Consider the following 14,051-nt stretch of genomic DNA (forward strand, 5'->3'; position numbering starts at 1 on the left):
AATATTTGTTCAACAGAGCCTTATTTATGTTAAGGAGAATTTGGAGAAGTGGAGCAGGGGGTAGTTCATAGCCATAACACTAGAAATACCGTAGGGGTAATTTGACTACTTATCGGTATACCTATTCTAGTGCACAAAAAACATTTCTATTATTATCAATAAAATTGTTTAATTCACTTCCTGAAGATCTTAGAAATATGGAGAATGGAACTTTTAAAATTCATATGAAACGTTTCTTAGCAGCTAACCCTTTAAACAAGATTGAAGATTTTTATACATTAGCTAGGAATATTCGGTTATAGGTTGAAAATCAGGTGACATTATCATAGGGTACTGATAGTGTAACTTACTGATGTGATATATTTTTATTATGTATCATGTTGTATATATTTGACACTTGTATCGTATCTGATGACCTCAGATATTGCTGCAATAAAGATTCTATTCTATTCTAATGCAATGATTACTAAAGTAGTTACATTAATTGTCCGAGCGGAGTGATGACATTAAGTGAGTCATTTGTTTCATTGTGTTTTTTCATTTGTATCTGTACAATTTTTAGACATTATAACGGAGACTTATTTGGGGAACCCCGTTGTCTCCATTGTGAATAAATAAATAAATAGATAAACATAACTAAGAATCAAATCGACAGTTTTGCATTTCTCTTTATGTATGTTCTCACGTATGTTTCTATGTATATATTTTCCACCTTTACGGCTAAACGTGGCAATAGATTTCCATGAAATTTGACAGGGATGTTCTTTCTTGAATTGGCGTCGATGTATTTGTAAGGTTTATTGAAATTTGGCATTTTAAGGATAATATAAAAGGTAAAGATTTTCCTTCATACACCAGTATTACCGTGAAAATCATACTATAGAATTATTCATAATAAATCAGCTGTCAAGTGGGTTATTAATTGCATGAAATTGATAACTCAAAGGCCCGGTTGCACAAAAACTGGTGAAATTTTAACCGTGATTAGTTTTACAAGAACCAATCAGACAAGGCCTTTTAGAAAAGACGGCTTCTCTGATTGGTACTCTTAAAATTTAACCGGCTTTTTTGCAACCGGCAGCCGGCACAAAGTAACAGTATTTTCTCTCAACCTTTCTCTGCTTTCAACTCGGGCTGACCAGTTGCCAGTATGTCTTGTAGGAAATTAGCTTTTGATGATAAGGGTTGTTTACAACAGATGATAGCATTTATTTTGATGGACAGTATTAGAGGAGGCTGTGGTTTATAACTGCGCGAGGACTACTGTTCACAGAACTATGAGTAGACATGATGTCAGTGTTCACAGTTTTAGAAAGATTGATAATAACATTTTACAAAATTATGTAGGCTATTCTTAACCTATTCTTATTCTATTCTAAGGCTTATTCTCATAATTAATAAGTCTTAATTATTAATGAATAAAAATAAGAATAGCCTACATAATTTTGTAAAATCTCAATAATAGCCTGTTTATACGGTAGTTATTAATAAACGAATGGTTTTATTTTTTGTTGACAGGATCTAGGTTTCAGGTAAGAAACTACTCATCAACCTCAATCACGAGAACTGGCTACTAAGCGGTGCTTGGAGCCGCCCACCCCTCAGCTGTCGTAACTGCCGCCACTGGTTTCTCCCGCCTCACTACTCCTTGAAACGGCCACAGGGTGACCACAAATAGAGACACTTTCAGTGCAGTTTCGCGCCGGCGCACTTAAATGCGCGGGAAATCCAGTGCAGAAGACAGCCAGGGAACCACAACCTGCTCACTCATCACTAATAATGTGACGACATGCCTCTAGGACTCTGTTCGAAGCCTGGACCATGACCAATGCAGTGTGGATTAATTAATTACACTTCACTAGTCCTAATCATCTAGTCAAGTTGCAAAGACTAACCCTGAAAAATAACTCAGTTATGAGAATAATATTATAATATAAAGTATTGATTACTAATGACAAGTAACTAACACAAACACACGCTCTCATATTTACATGACTAATCTTATTTGATCGACAAATATTATTATATATCCATTACAAGATAACTAAACTATTAAGAAAATTTATAGTGTAATATATATTAACTACTATAATTATTCTATAAGTCACATAGGTAGTTGTGTCTCATTATAATTGAATATCTTCTATCAGAATCATTTGAGATTCTTTTTAGGTTTTGGAAAATTTATTGTTGCAAGGATTATTTCACAGTTGAAACTTTGGTACTCATTACTAAAAATTAGTATAGTTGGTAGTAGTTATTCCTCTTTTATAATTATTGAGAAAAGTTGTGTTGGGTTTGTACAAAGAATTATATAGTTATCAGTTTGTCCCCTAACTGCCTCACGCTTTTCTGTGGCCTGTGGCTTCATAATTAGACTATAAATCAGCTGAAAATGAATATTAGTAGGTTTAAGGAGCATTCTAAGTGAAGGCGGCTACATTTGTCGTTACTCGTCCAGTGACCTTCAAAGCTACTCTTTTTATGCGAGTAAACAGTTTATCAACATACAGGGAGACTAACTTTTGTATAATTAATGTTGACCAATATAGTATTATTAATAATAAATGTACGATGAGCAGCATGTTTTTTACAATATAGGCTTAAATGTTTAACGAGTATTTTCATAGTGCGATAATGTGACATTTTTATACTCTGTATTTAGAGTAAAAGCAGCATTGGTAGATGAGAGAATAATTAAGATAATGTGTTGATAATATTATATTGTTATTATAATAGCTATACATAACGTACCAGTAAAGCATTTCTGTTTGCGATCCTTGTTACGATAATCGACAACAAACTCGTTCGATATATCGATATCTCTAATCGATCGTTGAAATAATTAAACTAATATTTGATAATCACCTACTACTACAGCGAAAGGACAAAGGAGTAGCAACTAGTCGACAGTTTATCAGTACAGTAGTTGTTTGGTCACTTATATTATTAGCACGATAACCATCTATTATTCAATTGTTTGAGGCTAAATGCTACTAACTTTAGGCAAAGGTAACGGCTGGATGGGTTCTTGTAAACTTAATCAAGTGTTGTGATAAACATTTATTTTCTATGTCTCTTTTTATGAGGTGTAAAGGGAGCCACAAATCGATGTAGTTTTTCTCTATCAAATTGTATTCCTCTGGGGCTGTGATTTTTCATTGTTATGTAAAAATACCTGTCATCACATATATACGAGTGTATAATATAAATAATGATATAATATTACAATATATCTGTACAGGGTGTTGTATTTTGTGTTAGTCATGTGTACATTATAATGCAGTAAGTGTATAGATTTAAAAGTTTACATTTTGTTTCCGATTTGTTGTTCAATAACCAATCATTGATAGGGATAATATATTTTTAATAAGAGCAGATAGTAGGAATTTTACTTCTCCTCAAGCTATGCAAGAAAGACCAACAAAATAAAGCTTCATAAAGCACCAAAATTAGATGACTAAACCTTATTAGGATAATTTATTATAGAGTACAGAAAAAGGAAGTAAAAATTCCATTCTGCCTCGTACATTCGTACTGTTCTTTGCATCATTTGAATTTCAGATCAAGGTGTAAACTGCAGTATAATTATCGATAGAGAACAATTTCTTCATTTTTCATCCAAGTTCCCAAAATTCAAGGCATTAAAGAAATAACATTTTCAAGATAATGATTGTGACATTCTTAGTCAAATTTGAACCTTACCGAATAACTGTGATCAATCCAAATCGCACATTCATTTTTAGTGAGAATTAGTAAAAAAAAATTTAAATATTATTTTATTCAATTTTTTTCTGAACTGGTCTTTTGTACTAAAAAAAACTTAGTTCTCCACAAATATATATCTCTGACATCAATTTACAATAAGATGTATAGGCCTACTCATCTCAATATACCTTATTCTAGTCATATTTCTAGTCGTTTTCAGTTTTTATAGTTACCGATATTCAATTCAAAATTCAATTTTATTTTTCATGTTATGCATCGTATATAATACAATATTAACACAGGTCATGAACATTTCATCAAACAATACACATCATAAATACATTACAAATGTCACCTCAATATACATGTAATATAGTCTATATAATTAAAAAACAAAGTTAATATCACAGATGGAATTATTGTTGTTGAATAAACTAAAAACAGAAATTCAGATAGAAGTTCATTCTCCATTACGTAACATCATTACTTACTTGATAAGTATTGAAATATATTTAATAGGTGTGAAATATTCTTGAGTAAATAAACTCAAAAACAATCAAAGTAAATTAACAATCAGAAACAGTATGAATCTGAATTTTGAAATTAACAGTGAAAATACTTTATCCCTATCAAAATGAGATATTGAACACAATTAATCTTTTCTAATGGTGTCTGTCTTTCACAGCCTTATATGGTTTTCTCTGTGATTTCTATGTCTAATATATTACTTAATTTATTTGAAAACAATAAGGCGAAAATGAGATGTGTGGGATTAATTGCAAACTTTCTCAATATTATCAAATAACATTATTTCAATTCAATTAACTAAACGTAAAATTTATATTAAATTTAGCGCTCAATTTTTCAAAATTTGGATTATCAGTTAACTTCTGCGGTAATTACTGGAGCGCTCAATAGTATTCTCAAGATATTCGATGAAATTACCTCATAAACTCACAGAATTTTTTTTTAATGTAATTTTCTATGAATATCGATACCTTAAAAAATAAGAATTTCAAAGTTAAAGTAAAATACTTCACTTAGCAAGTGTCCTTTATAGAAAGTTATTGCCTTCAATAGGTTATAAAGTGTCCTTGGAGTATCAGACATTTACTTGAGGTAATATTCTGAATTTGTTGAGGTGATCAAATGATACATAAAATTCATCGCTCATTGATACATCATCAGATTTTTTATTGTGAATTTCATCCTGTTGATGATTTTTTTCACTTTTCAAATCTACTTCTTTTCATGACCAAGTAAAATAAGAACATTTTCACTAGATGAGAACTGATGGTTTAATTTTTTACGAGGAGTACGATACTAAATGAAAAACTTGTAGATATTTTTGGGGGAATTGTAATGAAATAAGAACCACTGATAAATAATAATGCATAATTTGCGAAATATCGTAGTGAATATAGCTGCTCTGTGGGACCACTTATTCTCAACTATGAGAATGAAATACCCAAAACTGCATCGAATTACCGTGTACTTGAAAAATTTAAATGAACTCTTGTAAACTCATTCAATTGTGTTAAGTTTCTCTACTGCTGAGAAAGTTGCAATGTTGGTGGTCTGAATAATTTATTACGCTTATCAGTAAGTGATAAGGATGCCTAGTCATGTACATACTCACACACGACACACATCTCATTTGAGCGCATGATCTAATGTGTAATGCAACATAGGCCTACTTTAGGGAGGATCAATATATGAATGTTTCTAGATGTTACACTAAATAACGATAATTAACTTTACAGAACCCATCAGCCAACCAACAAGCTTTACATGATTTCTAGCTGTTAAACCAAAGGCACAATTGTAATATATATTTTTATGAATGAGAAACGTATAGCTTGTAAATACTATTTCGAGTCCATAATTTACTATGACTATAAAAATGTCAATATTCTTTATTGTCAAATTGTGTAGACGTACATACTTCTACTGTATGTGCCTGAACACAAGCCAAATAAATATTCCGAATTTTTCTTATCATTCACACGGATAATATGATGAGAATAATTTTGAAACCTGGAACTTGTAGGCAAGGGTATATATAATATATATTTCTTTAGCTAGTATAGGTGCCATGTGTAGGAGAAATAGTCTTTTCTAGTTGAAAACTTTAGCTGTAAGATAATATATGTGTAGATTGTTATCATTGACTCTGGTCTGAAGTGAAAGAATCGGATAAGTTACCAACCAAAATTTGTTTCGGAACGAGATTCTGTTCAAAAATTTTCTGATCATTATTAGGCTTTTATTTTTTCGTACCGTAGGTTCTGACATTTCGTTCAGTTTTGATACTATTCTTTATTCAATCCTCATTTATTTACTTAATAATACTTCCATCATGTAGCTAACTTGATTGAATTGATAAGAAATATTATAAAATTATATAATATTATTAGTTTTGGTTTTGAAAAAAGCTCACATTTGTGCTTGTATGATCTCTCTCCGATTTTAAAACTGGATAAGTAAAACAATCTTAATTGAATCTGATTTAGCAAATATGTCGATTGAATGCTTAACATTTTACGGCTTGTTGTGGAATGTAGTTCTTCGACATGTAACTGTATGAAACATTTTCAGCATTAAAAATATCGTACTCAGTTGAATACTGATTAGTACTTCACTTTCTATACGTTACGCCATATTGAAGGCTAAAGGAACAATAATTCATCAAATTTGAATAGAATCCTTATTTAAAAAAAGAAAGGTTCTAAATTTTGAAGAACCACCCACCATCAGTCACTGAACAATCATATTCATTTTTTGTATTCAATTGCAAAATTTATGGATTCTAATTCCAATTTTCCACTTTATACCGATCAAGTTCAGCTGCATGGAAGTTTCAAATAGGCAACAAATATCATAAATTAGGTATCGAAGTTTTCAATCCTTTTTCGATTTGTATTCCATAATCATTGGATATGCAAACAATAACCGCGAGTATTGTAGTATTAGTTATTATAATCCGTAGAAGGCAGTTATTGTAGATAGTTTTTGAATTTCACTTCTCACTTGCATTGTTTTGATTGTAATTAGGGAAAGGCTAAGCGCAAGAAGGGAAAGGAAAGCTTGTCTGAAGTGGGCTGCACTGTGTGATGCAGTACAGGTCGGTAGATCCAAAGAGCAACCATAATGCTCAAACTTGCTACTTTAGATTAATTATTTAATGTTACATTGTAATTGTAAAATGAGAAACTAATAGCATAGTGGGTAGTGTCTTCAAACTTATAAATTTAGTATGTAATTAGCTAATTTGAGATGAATTTTCTATTTGAACTTAGAACAGAAGCTTTACTTCAACCAATCACAAAGAATTTATGTTCTAATTTTTTCAGATTTAGATTTGTAATTTTGTTTTATTCGCCCCATATTGGAACAAAACTTTTCGGTGCAATACTAAGTATTTTATTAAAAATTACGTTGCAAACAGGTGCATTAACACGAATAATTTTTATTGAGATTATTATAAATATACTATTATTGATGATCGATATCAGTGTAATAGTTTAATTTGTACAAATAATGTTGAATATTTGAATACTTATTTATATATTATTCATTAATCGATCAGTTAATCGATGTAACTGTTGATGATATTTTTATTAATTATTGATAAAGACTTTAATCCTCTAATCAAGTAAGTGCAACTGCTTTTTAACATTATAATCACTAGCATTATACAATTAGGACTTTCATTCATTTTGAAACAAATGAAGTTTTGTATTTAGAATTTAATAATCTTATTATTATGATTAGTATGAGTGAATGCAATCATTTGCTACTATATTCTCTGATCTGGAAACGTCTTATCAGTAACAAAATAAGTAGACGATTAATCATGAATATTATTACAAAAAATACATTTATATGAGCTTCATCTTGTAACTTTTTAACAAAAATTAATTAATCTAGTGGTGTTTTAATTTATTCAATACGGTAATGAAAATTGAAAGTTTGAATTGACAGAATTGAATTATTGTATCAGGACTTGATATTGTTGAGGTCTTGTTTTCCTTTATGAATTAAACATTTCAGAAAAGTTTTTTATAGTGTTGAAATCTTTTCTGACTGACTTTTCTACCCTAGCTTTTACTGTGTACAGAGACAGAGCGTCGATAGTATAGATATAGTCCCAAAGCGGTGATTGCTTAGTAATATTGTTGATGACATGTCTCTTATAAGGACTAAACAATTTTTATCGTAGTTGGAAAATCATCTGTGTTGATCTTTTCATACTCACGTCTGGGAAAATCGTCAATTTATTTTCATTGTTTAAATTGCTTGTTTTCTGAGTTCTCATTCTCATCGTAAATATCGCATCAATATTTATTATCGATGTATACATTATAAATACAATTAGAAATAATTCTCATTTTGTACAATATTATTCGTGAGAGAAGAATCATTTTATTAAATATATATATTATATATAAAATATATATTACATTTAAACTAGAGCAAAGAAAGAGATATTTCTTGCTTCGATACAGGGTATGTTTTTATCCAATATGAGAGGAAAATTAATTCAAATGTTTGGTCATTGTTGTCGTGAATGTACTAGCATTTCCTTTTTAGATGAATACGGTATTGAAAATTTATGTTAAAAGCTGTCCTCTAGAATAAACGGTGAGGACTCAATCATTTTTCAAATGTTTTGTTTAACAATATCTCCATGTAATTGAAATAATGAAGAAAAAATTAGATACTGAAGAAGATTATAATTACTATTATTACTGACTACTATAAATTATAAATAACTGATAAGTGTAGATTTTTCACAGGTGTAAATAAATAGCCTATTAGTTTGAGAATTCTCATCTTGGAGCATAAAGAAACAAGTGCTGACTTTATTATTCGCACTGTCCACTAGTCAATAAATTTTAGTATTTTATCCATGATCATTATTATTATTACAAATATTACTCAATATACAAAACATGTAATCTTTAAAGTCGAAATCACAAGAGGCTATATGCGAAAGCGAATTCCTACAAAAACAAAGAATATCTGCTTCATTTCTAAATATAAACAAGACCAGATAGCAGGTGTCTACTACCAGTGAAACTTAAAAATGAAAGATTTCTTAAACTTTTCGCTTTTTGAGTAATACATTTGGAATCAATTCTCGAGTATTACAGTTTGATTTTTTTTAAGAAAACGTTATTAGTATGTAATGTCAAAGTGCAATTATTTAATGTCTATTTCAACTGCTGAACAGGGAGGGATGAATGGTAAACTTTTTCATATGTAAATAAAATTTTTAAAAATGTATAAAACTATAATAATTTCTTCATGTGACTTTTTTCAAAATGGAGACAATAAAATTATCCTAACGTTCCATTGTTAATTTTGAGTGAAATTATTGTTTCAATAACTTTTAAATAATTTATTGATTTCCATCAGGCCATGGAGACAAGTATAGATTTTCATCCTGATAGTGAGTTCAAAATAACAATTAATCGCTCTCATTTCCAAGTATCTACTGAAACACAAAGTTTAAGAAGTCTTAATACTGAAATCTAGTTTCCCTGATATGAATTACGATTGGGAAGATCAAATTCGTTTGATCACGAATTACTTATCAGAACACAAATTAATCGTTTCATCCCCACTGAAAAGACCCTGAATGTACTCAAAAATGTATCAACTGTTCATTATGATTGTATGAGAGAAGTATTATATTATTAATCTTTTTTTTAAATGCAACGTCAACCAAACAGTAGTGGTAATGATAATAATACATGCGTGTTTATTCCAAGTTTTGTTACAAAATACTATATAGGGTACTGCATGTTTGGTTTCTCATCTACAAGCTGCATCTTGCTTATTACACATTCAACTAACTTGATATTCTGTCTCAGTCTATAATTTCTCACTTCTCTATTTAATTATACATTGTTGAAGAAACTCTTCAAATGTGATCTTTTTATGCTGAATTGTAACTATCATTATCAATTCATGTATCCCCATCTCAATTCTTATATCCTGAACTTAATCACATTCATAATTGTTCTTTAACTCCTCTAAATTTGGAATAACTGGAACTAAGGGCATTCCAGATTTTAGAATAGAAAGCTAATAAATTCATTCATTGACAAATTTGACAAAGTGGGTTAAAAGTAGGCTTCCTACTTTATTAAAAAATCTATTATCTACAAAATATTTAAAAAAAAATAATGAAATTCGTATAAATTGTAAGTTTGCTTGTGAAAATTCAACATCTGCATCTGTGTTATTTGTTAGTTACAATTGCCGCTTTAGAACTTCAAAGATAACAAAAAACAATTATATTCAAATTGAACGACCATATTCATTGTAAATAGGAAGTATTCGCCTCACAATACATACATCATATTTATCTATTTAAATCAATCTTGTAATTTTAGTGATTATTATTGAAATTAAGAAGATAAAAAGCCTTTACTAACTAAAATCGTTTAGTTTTATATACATATATAAATATATAAATATATAGTTTGTTAGATTTATAGTCCTAACTGAATTGTAAATATGTTTTATTCCTAAAAAATATATATAATACGAAACTGATCATTTCGAAATATGTTTTGTAATGCGCGAAATTTATGATTTCACAGGTTTTAAGCTTCAAAGTGAAGGCTGTACTAGAAGATTAGTGGTACAATGTTGAGTCAATTTTCCCAGTAAAACTATGATAACAACAAATGAGTTGAAGTTCTTAATAATATTCATTGAGATTAATTTTATAGGCAAGTTAGCCTATGTTCTCACCGAATCCTATGTACCAGTTCAGAATTCTGGTTTCGTAAAATAAAATTGATTCAGTTCAGAATCTGTATCAGTTTTCGTAAAATAAAATTGTTATTAAAACAAATCAATGGTTGAGATGATGAGAACATGATATTCAAAATGCAAACATAATATCCACTACTCTTCTTTTCTGTCTTCTTTTTCTCAAATTTTAAATAAAATGGAAAAATTCTCAAAGTTAACCACAATTTTTGTTCACTTCAGATATTAAATTGGTTTTAAAATCATGAAAAATTATTGTGAAAAATAAGTTTCTGTTCAAAAATGTTTCATTTCATCCACTAGTTGATAATATTGTTTAATAAAGTTCAGGGATTCCTAAGAATAAAATTATAGTTTAGATTTACATTATTGATTTCATTGTTTGTATTCAATAGAATAGCATAAAATCTGCTCAGTTTTCTCCTGATTAGCATATTGTAAAATTTAAGCTGATTGTTATCTGCCATTGTTCACACGGTATTCTCAATTTCTTGTCCGGTACCATATTGAATTCAAGAGAAATTATTCTATCGCTATAATATGAAAATAAATTGTGATTAAACTGCTCATCCTTTTCATATATAAATTGAAATCGAATGCCAGCTTAACAGACTAGTCCTTCAAAAGTGCAAACTTCAATCTTTCGAATAGAAACATATTTATTCAAAACATTGACAATATTATCTTTCAAGTTGAACCAATATAATATTGTTCAAACTGCGTATTCTAATAACAATTCTAAACGGTTTCTTAGAACTTTCATTTATAAACTATTCAATAATATTGTAATTTTTTTATGACTTCATTTCACTATAAAATTAACGTCGACCGTATTGGATATAAATTGAAACTTTCATAATATATCATTTTATTCTCGGTAAATACTTATAGTTTTGAGCACTGTCAACTCATGATTCATTAATTTCATTAGAAGAATACCGTACAGTACGGTATTGAATTTCTTTGAAATATCATAATAAATAATTAGCAGAGTAATGAGCACAACAGCATTCATGATCATTCATCTAGACTTGGCCTTCTTAGCCTGTTTCAATCACCATGACTAATCTGAAGTTACCTGCTTCTCAGTTACTAATCCATATTGCGCTCAAATCTTACATCCTCCCCAAATCCGAATGACGAAATTTGGGGATATAACTACTAAATAAATTGAGTTTTGGGTTTCTTTTCAATAGTGTTTAACTGTCCTCTCTCTTTCTAGGAGATCGTAGTTTTGCGAAAAAAGTTGGTTCAACGTGTAAATATTATCTCCGATAGGAAAGTAGAATTTTTATTGTCGTGATGAAATAAAAAAATCATGGTGATTTTTTGCAGTGCATTACAAGATCACCGGTGCTAAACTCAGCAAGTGCCGTACAATTTTGCTTGGGTTGTGATATCACTTTATTCTACTTCTCCAAGATTTTATTTATCAGTTGTCCCAGTAGAGATTAGACATTGGATTGGTGTTGAAACTCAAAGAAGATCAAAGATGATTTACTGATTGAATCGATCGGACTTTGAAGTCAGCTAATTTGAAAGTGATTTCGGGAACTAATCCTGGACTGAATGTACCTTACTGTCACCGATATAAACAAATTGATTTCGCCTGGTAATTTCTTTTCAATAACTACAATAGTCAAAATAATTATTATTAAGACAAAAATATTATAAAATTATATAAACTATATAAGTAAAATTTAGCCGTTCTAGAATTTATTAGATTCGAATAAATAATTAAACGGATAGATACACACATACAGAGAGATTAGAGAGATGATAATGAAGGATTATTCGTTTTACCTCAGCGATTTTCTACAATTTTAAAATCAGTAAACGTGTAGGAATTGGTTGAAGCTAAAATCTAAACATTAATATAATTATTTATTGTTGCACATTTGCTGTGCAGTGTGCACCCTAGTCTGGTCACTACTAAAATTTTAGTTAGTTGTTGCAGGAGCCAAGTCTTACAGGCCATGTTTCCATGTACATATGCATAATTTAACTCATTTTCACTCATCATTACTAATTATAAAAGTAATAGAAGTATTTTAAAAGATAATTTCAGCGATGAAAATGAAAATAAAATCAAGTACGAATTATTCTCTAAAATTCTAAATATATATCTTAAAATATGAAAATTTTTATATTAGAAGTACGGTATTAAATTAAGTGGATATTAGCAAAAGGAAATTTGAGGAGGAAGAATTCAATAAATGACTTCCATTGTTTTCTTCTCGATTGTTTTGATTGAAAGATGAAATTATCAACATGTATAAAGGACAAACATAATGATAATAACTAAATACATTATATATTATGATATCTAAAACAGTGGAACCTGAACATCTACATAGATGGTCTCATTCTAGCGGTAGTTTGATAATACATAATCAGTAGTTTGATATCAATTGAATTTGATTTTTTCATTCGCAAAAATATATATCTATTATTGTATTTTATATATCCATATATGAAATTATTTATTGATATTATTATTATCGCATCAACATAATTTATTATCCTCATAACTACAATTTTATTATTATTATTATTACTACTACTATCATTATGATTATTAAAAATATAACAATCTAATTAGTTTTAAAATAATGAGAAATGCTGAAGCCGTATCACAAAAATTATTGTATTCATTTTGGAAACCGTCATCACTGTAAGATTATTGAGAAAAAGGGTAAAAAAATCAATGAGAAACTGAAAATTTTTCCACGAATATTTATTTTGTTATCAACTGAAAGTCCAGGTTTTGTACTATTTGAAATTTTGAGGACCACAATGAAAGATGATAATTGATAGCCTGCTCTTGTTATGTCTTGTGAGGATCTTATACTGCTCTGTACTAATGATTATGATAATTGTATTGTCTAGACTGTTCTGATCTGTGAAGGGGGAAAGGCTATTCTCCTCAACAATAAGATAATGTTGGTGAAAATTTTCAATTTGTCTTTAGCACCAAAATGGTACTTATCTTTAACGACATTAGTATTTAAACTTGCATTATCTGTTTTAAAACAATGATATTGTTTATTACCTTATTGAAATTTCAAATAGTCCAAATTCTGAATATACAATCTTTATAAAGGAATAAAAATACAGTTGAAAAATAATTGAAGCTTATTATTGGAATTTATTTATCATGTCCTCCCTTCCCCCTCCCAAAACCGAAAGCGAATACTCCAATGGCTAGGTACATTTTTGTCGATGTGTGAGACTATAAAAACGATCACTTCATCTCTTCAATTCTCTTATGAAATAATATGAAAATAACTTTACTTTTCCATATTATATACTTTTGATTATATACTACCACAGAATTAATAATAGCACAGAAGGCTAGCGGAATAGGACTTTCTGTTCACGCGTAATCGAGTAGTTCCTTTGCCAGATTGTAGATAGCGCGCAGAACCCTACTCCGGTCACGCTCACCCCCCTTCTGCACTCTGTCATCACAACAACATATCACCCACTCCACTGACAGGTAGTCGCCCCTCACTCCTTCGACACTATCACACACACACACACCACACAGATGC

At 29.6% G+C, this 14,051-nt stretch overlaps 1 protein-coding gene across 37 annotated transcripts in view; it reads left to right on the forward strand.

Annotated features, from left to right (window-relative positions):
• The window catches only part of LOC111046754 (CUGBP Elav-like family member 4), a 433,104-nt gene extending 419,479 nt beyond the window's left edge, over positions 1 to 13,625 (forward strand). For all 37 annotated transcript variants that reach the window (XM_039434497.1, XM_039434478.1, XM_039434476.1 and 34 more), the window contains one exon: positions 1,519 to 13,625. The gene's annotated coding sequence lies outside the window, so the exon portion shown is untranslated. The remainder of the gene's footprint in view (positions 1 to 1,518) is intronic.
• The last annotated feature ends 426 nt before the right edge of the window (positions 13,626 to 14,051 follow it).

The sequence above is a fragment of the Nilaparvata lugens genome, chromosome 8, assembly GCF_014356525.2.
Source record: "Nilaparvata lugens isolate BPH chromosome 8, ASM1435652v1, whole genome shotgun sequence".
NCBI lineage: Eukaryota > Metazoa > Arthropoda > Insecta > Hemiptera > Delphacidae > Nilaparvata > Nilaparvata lugens.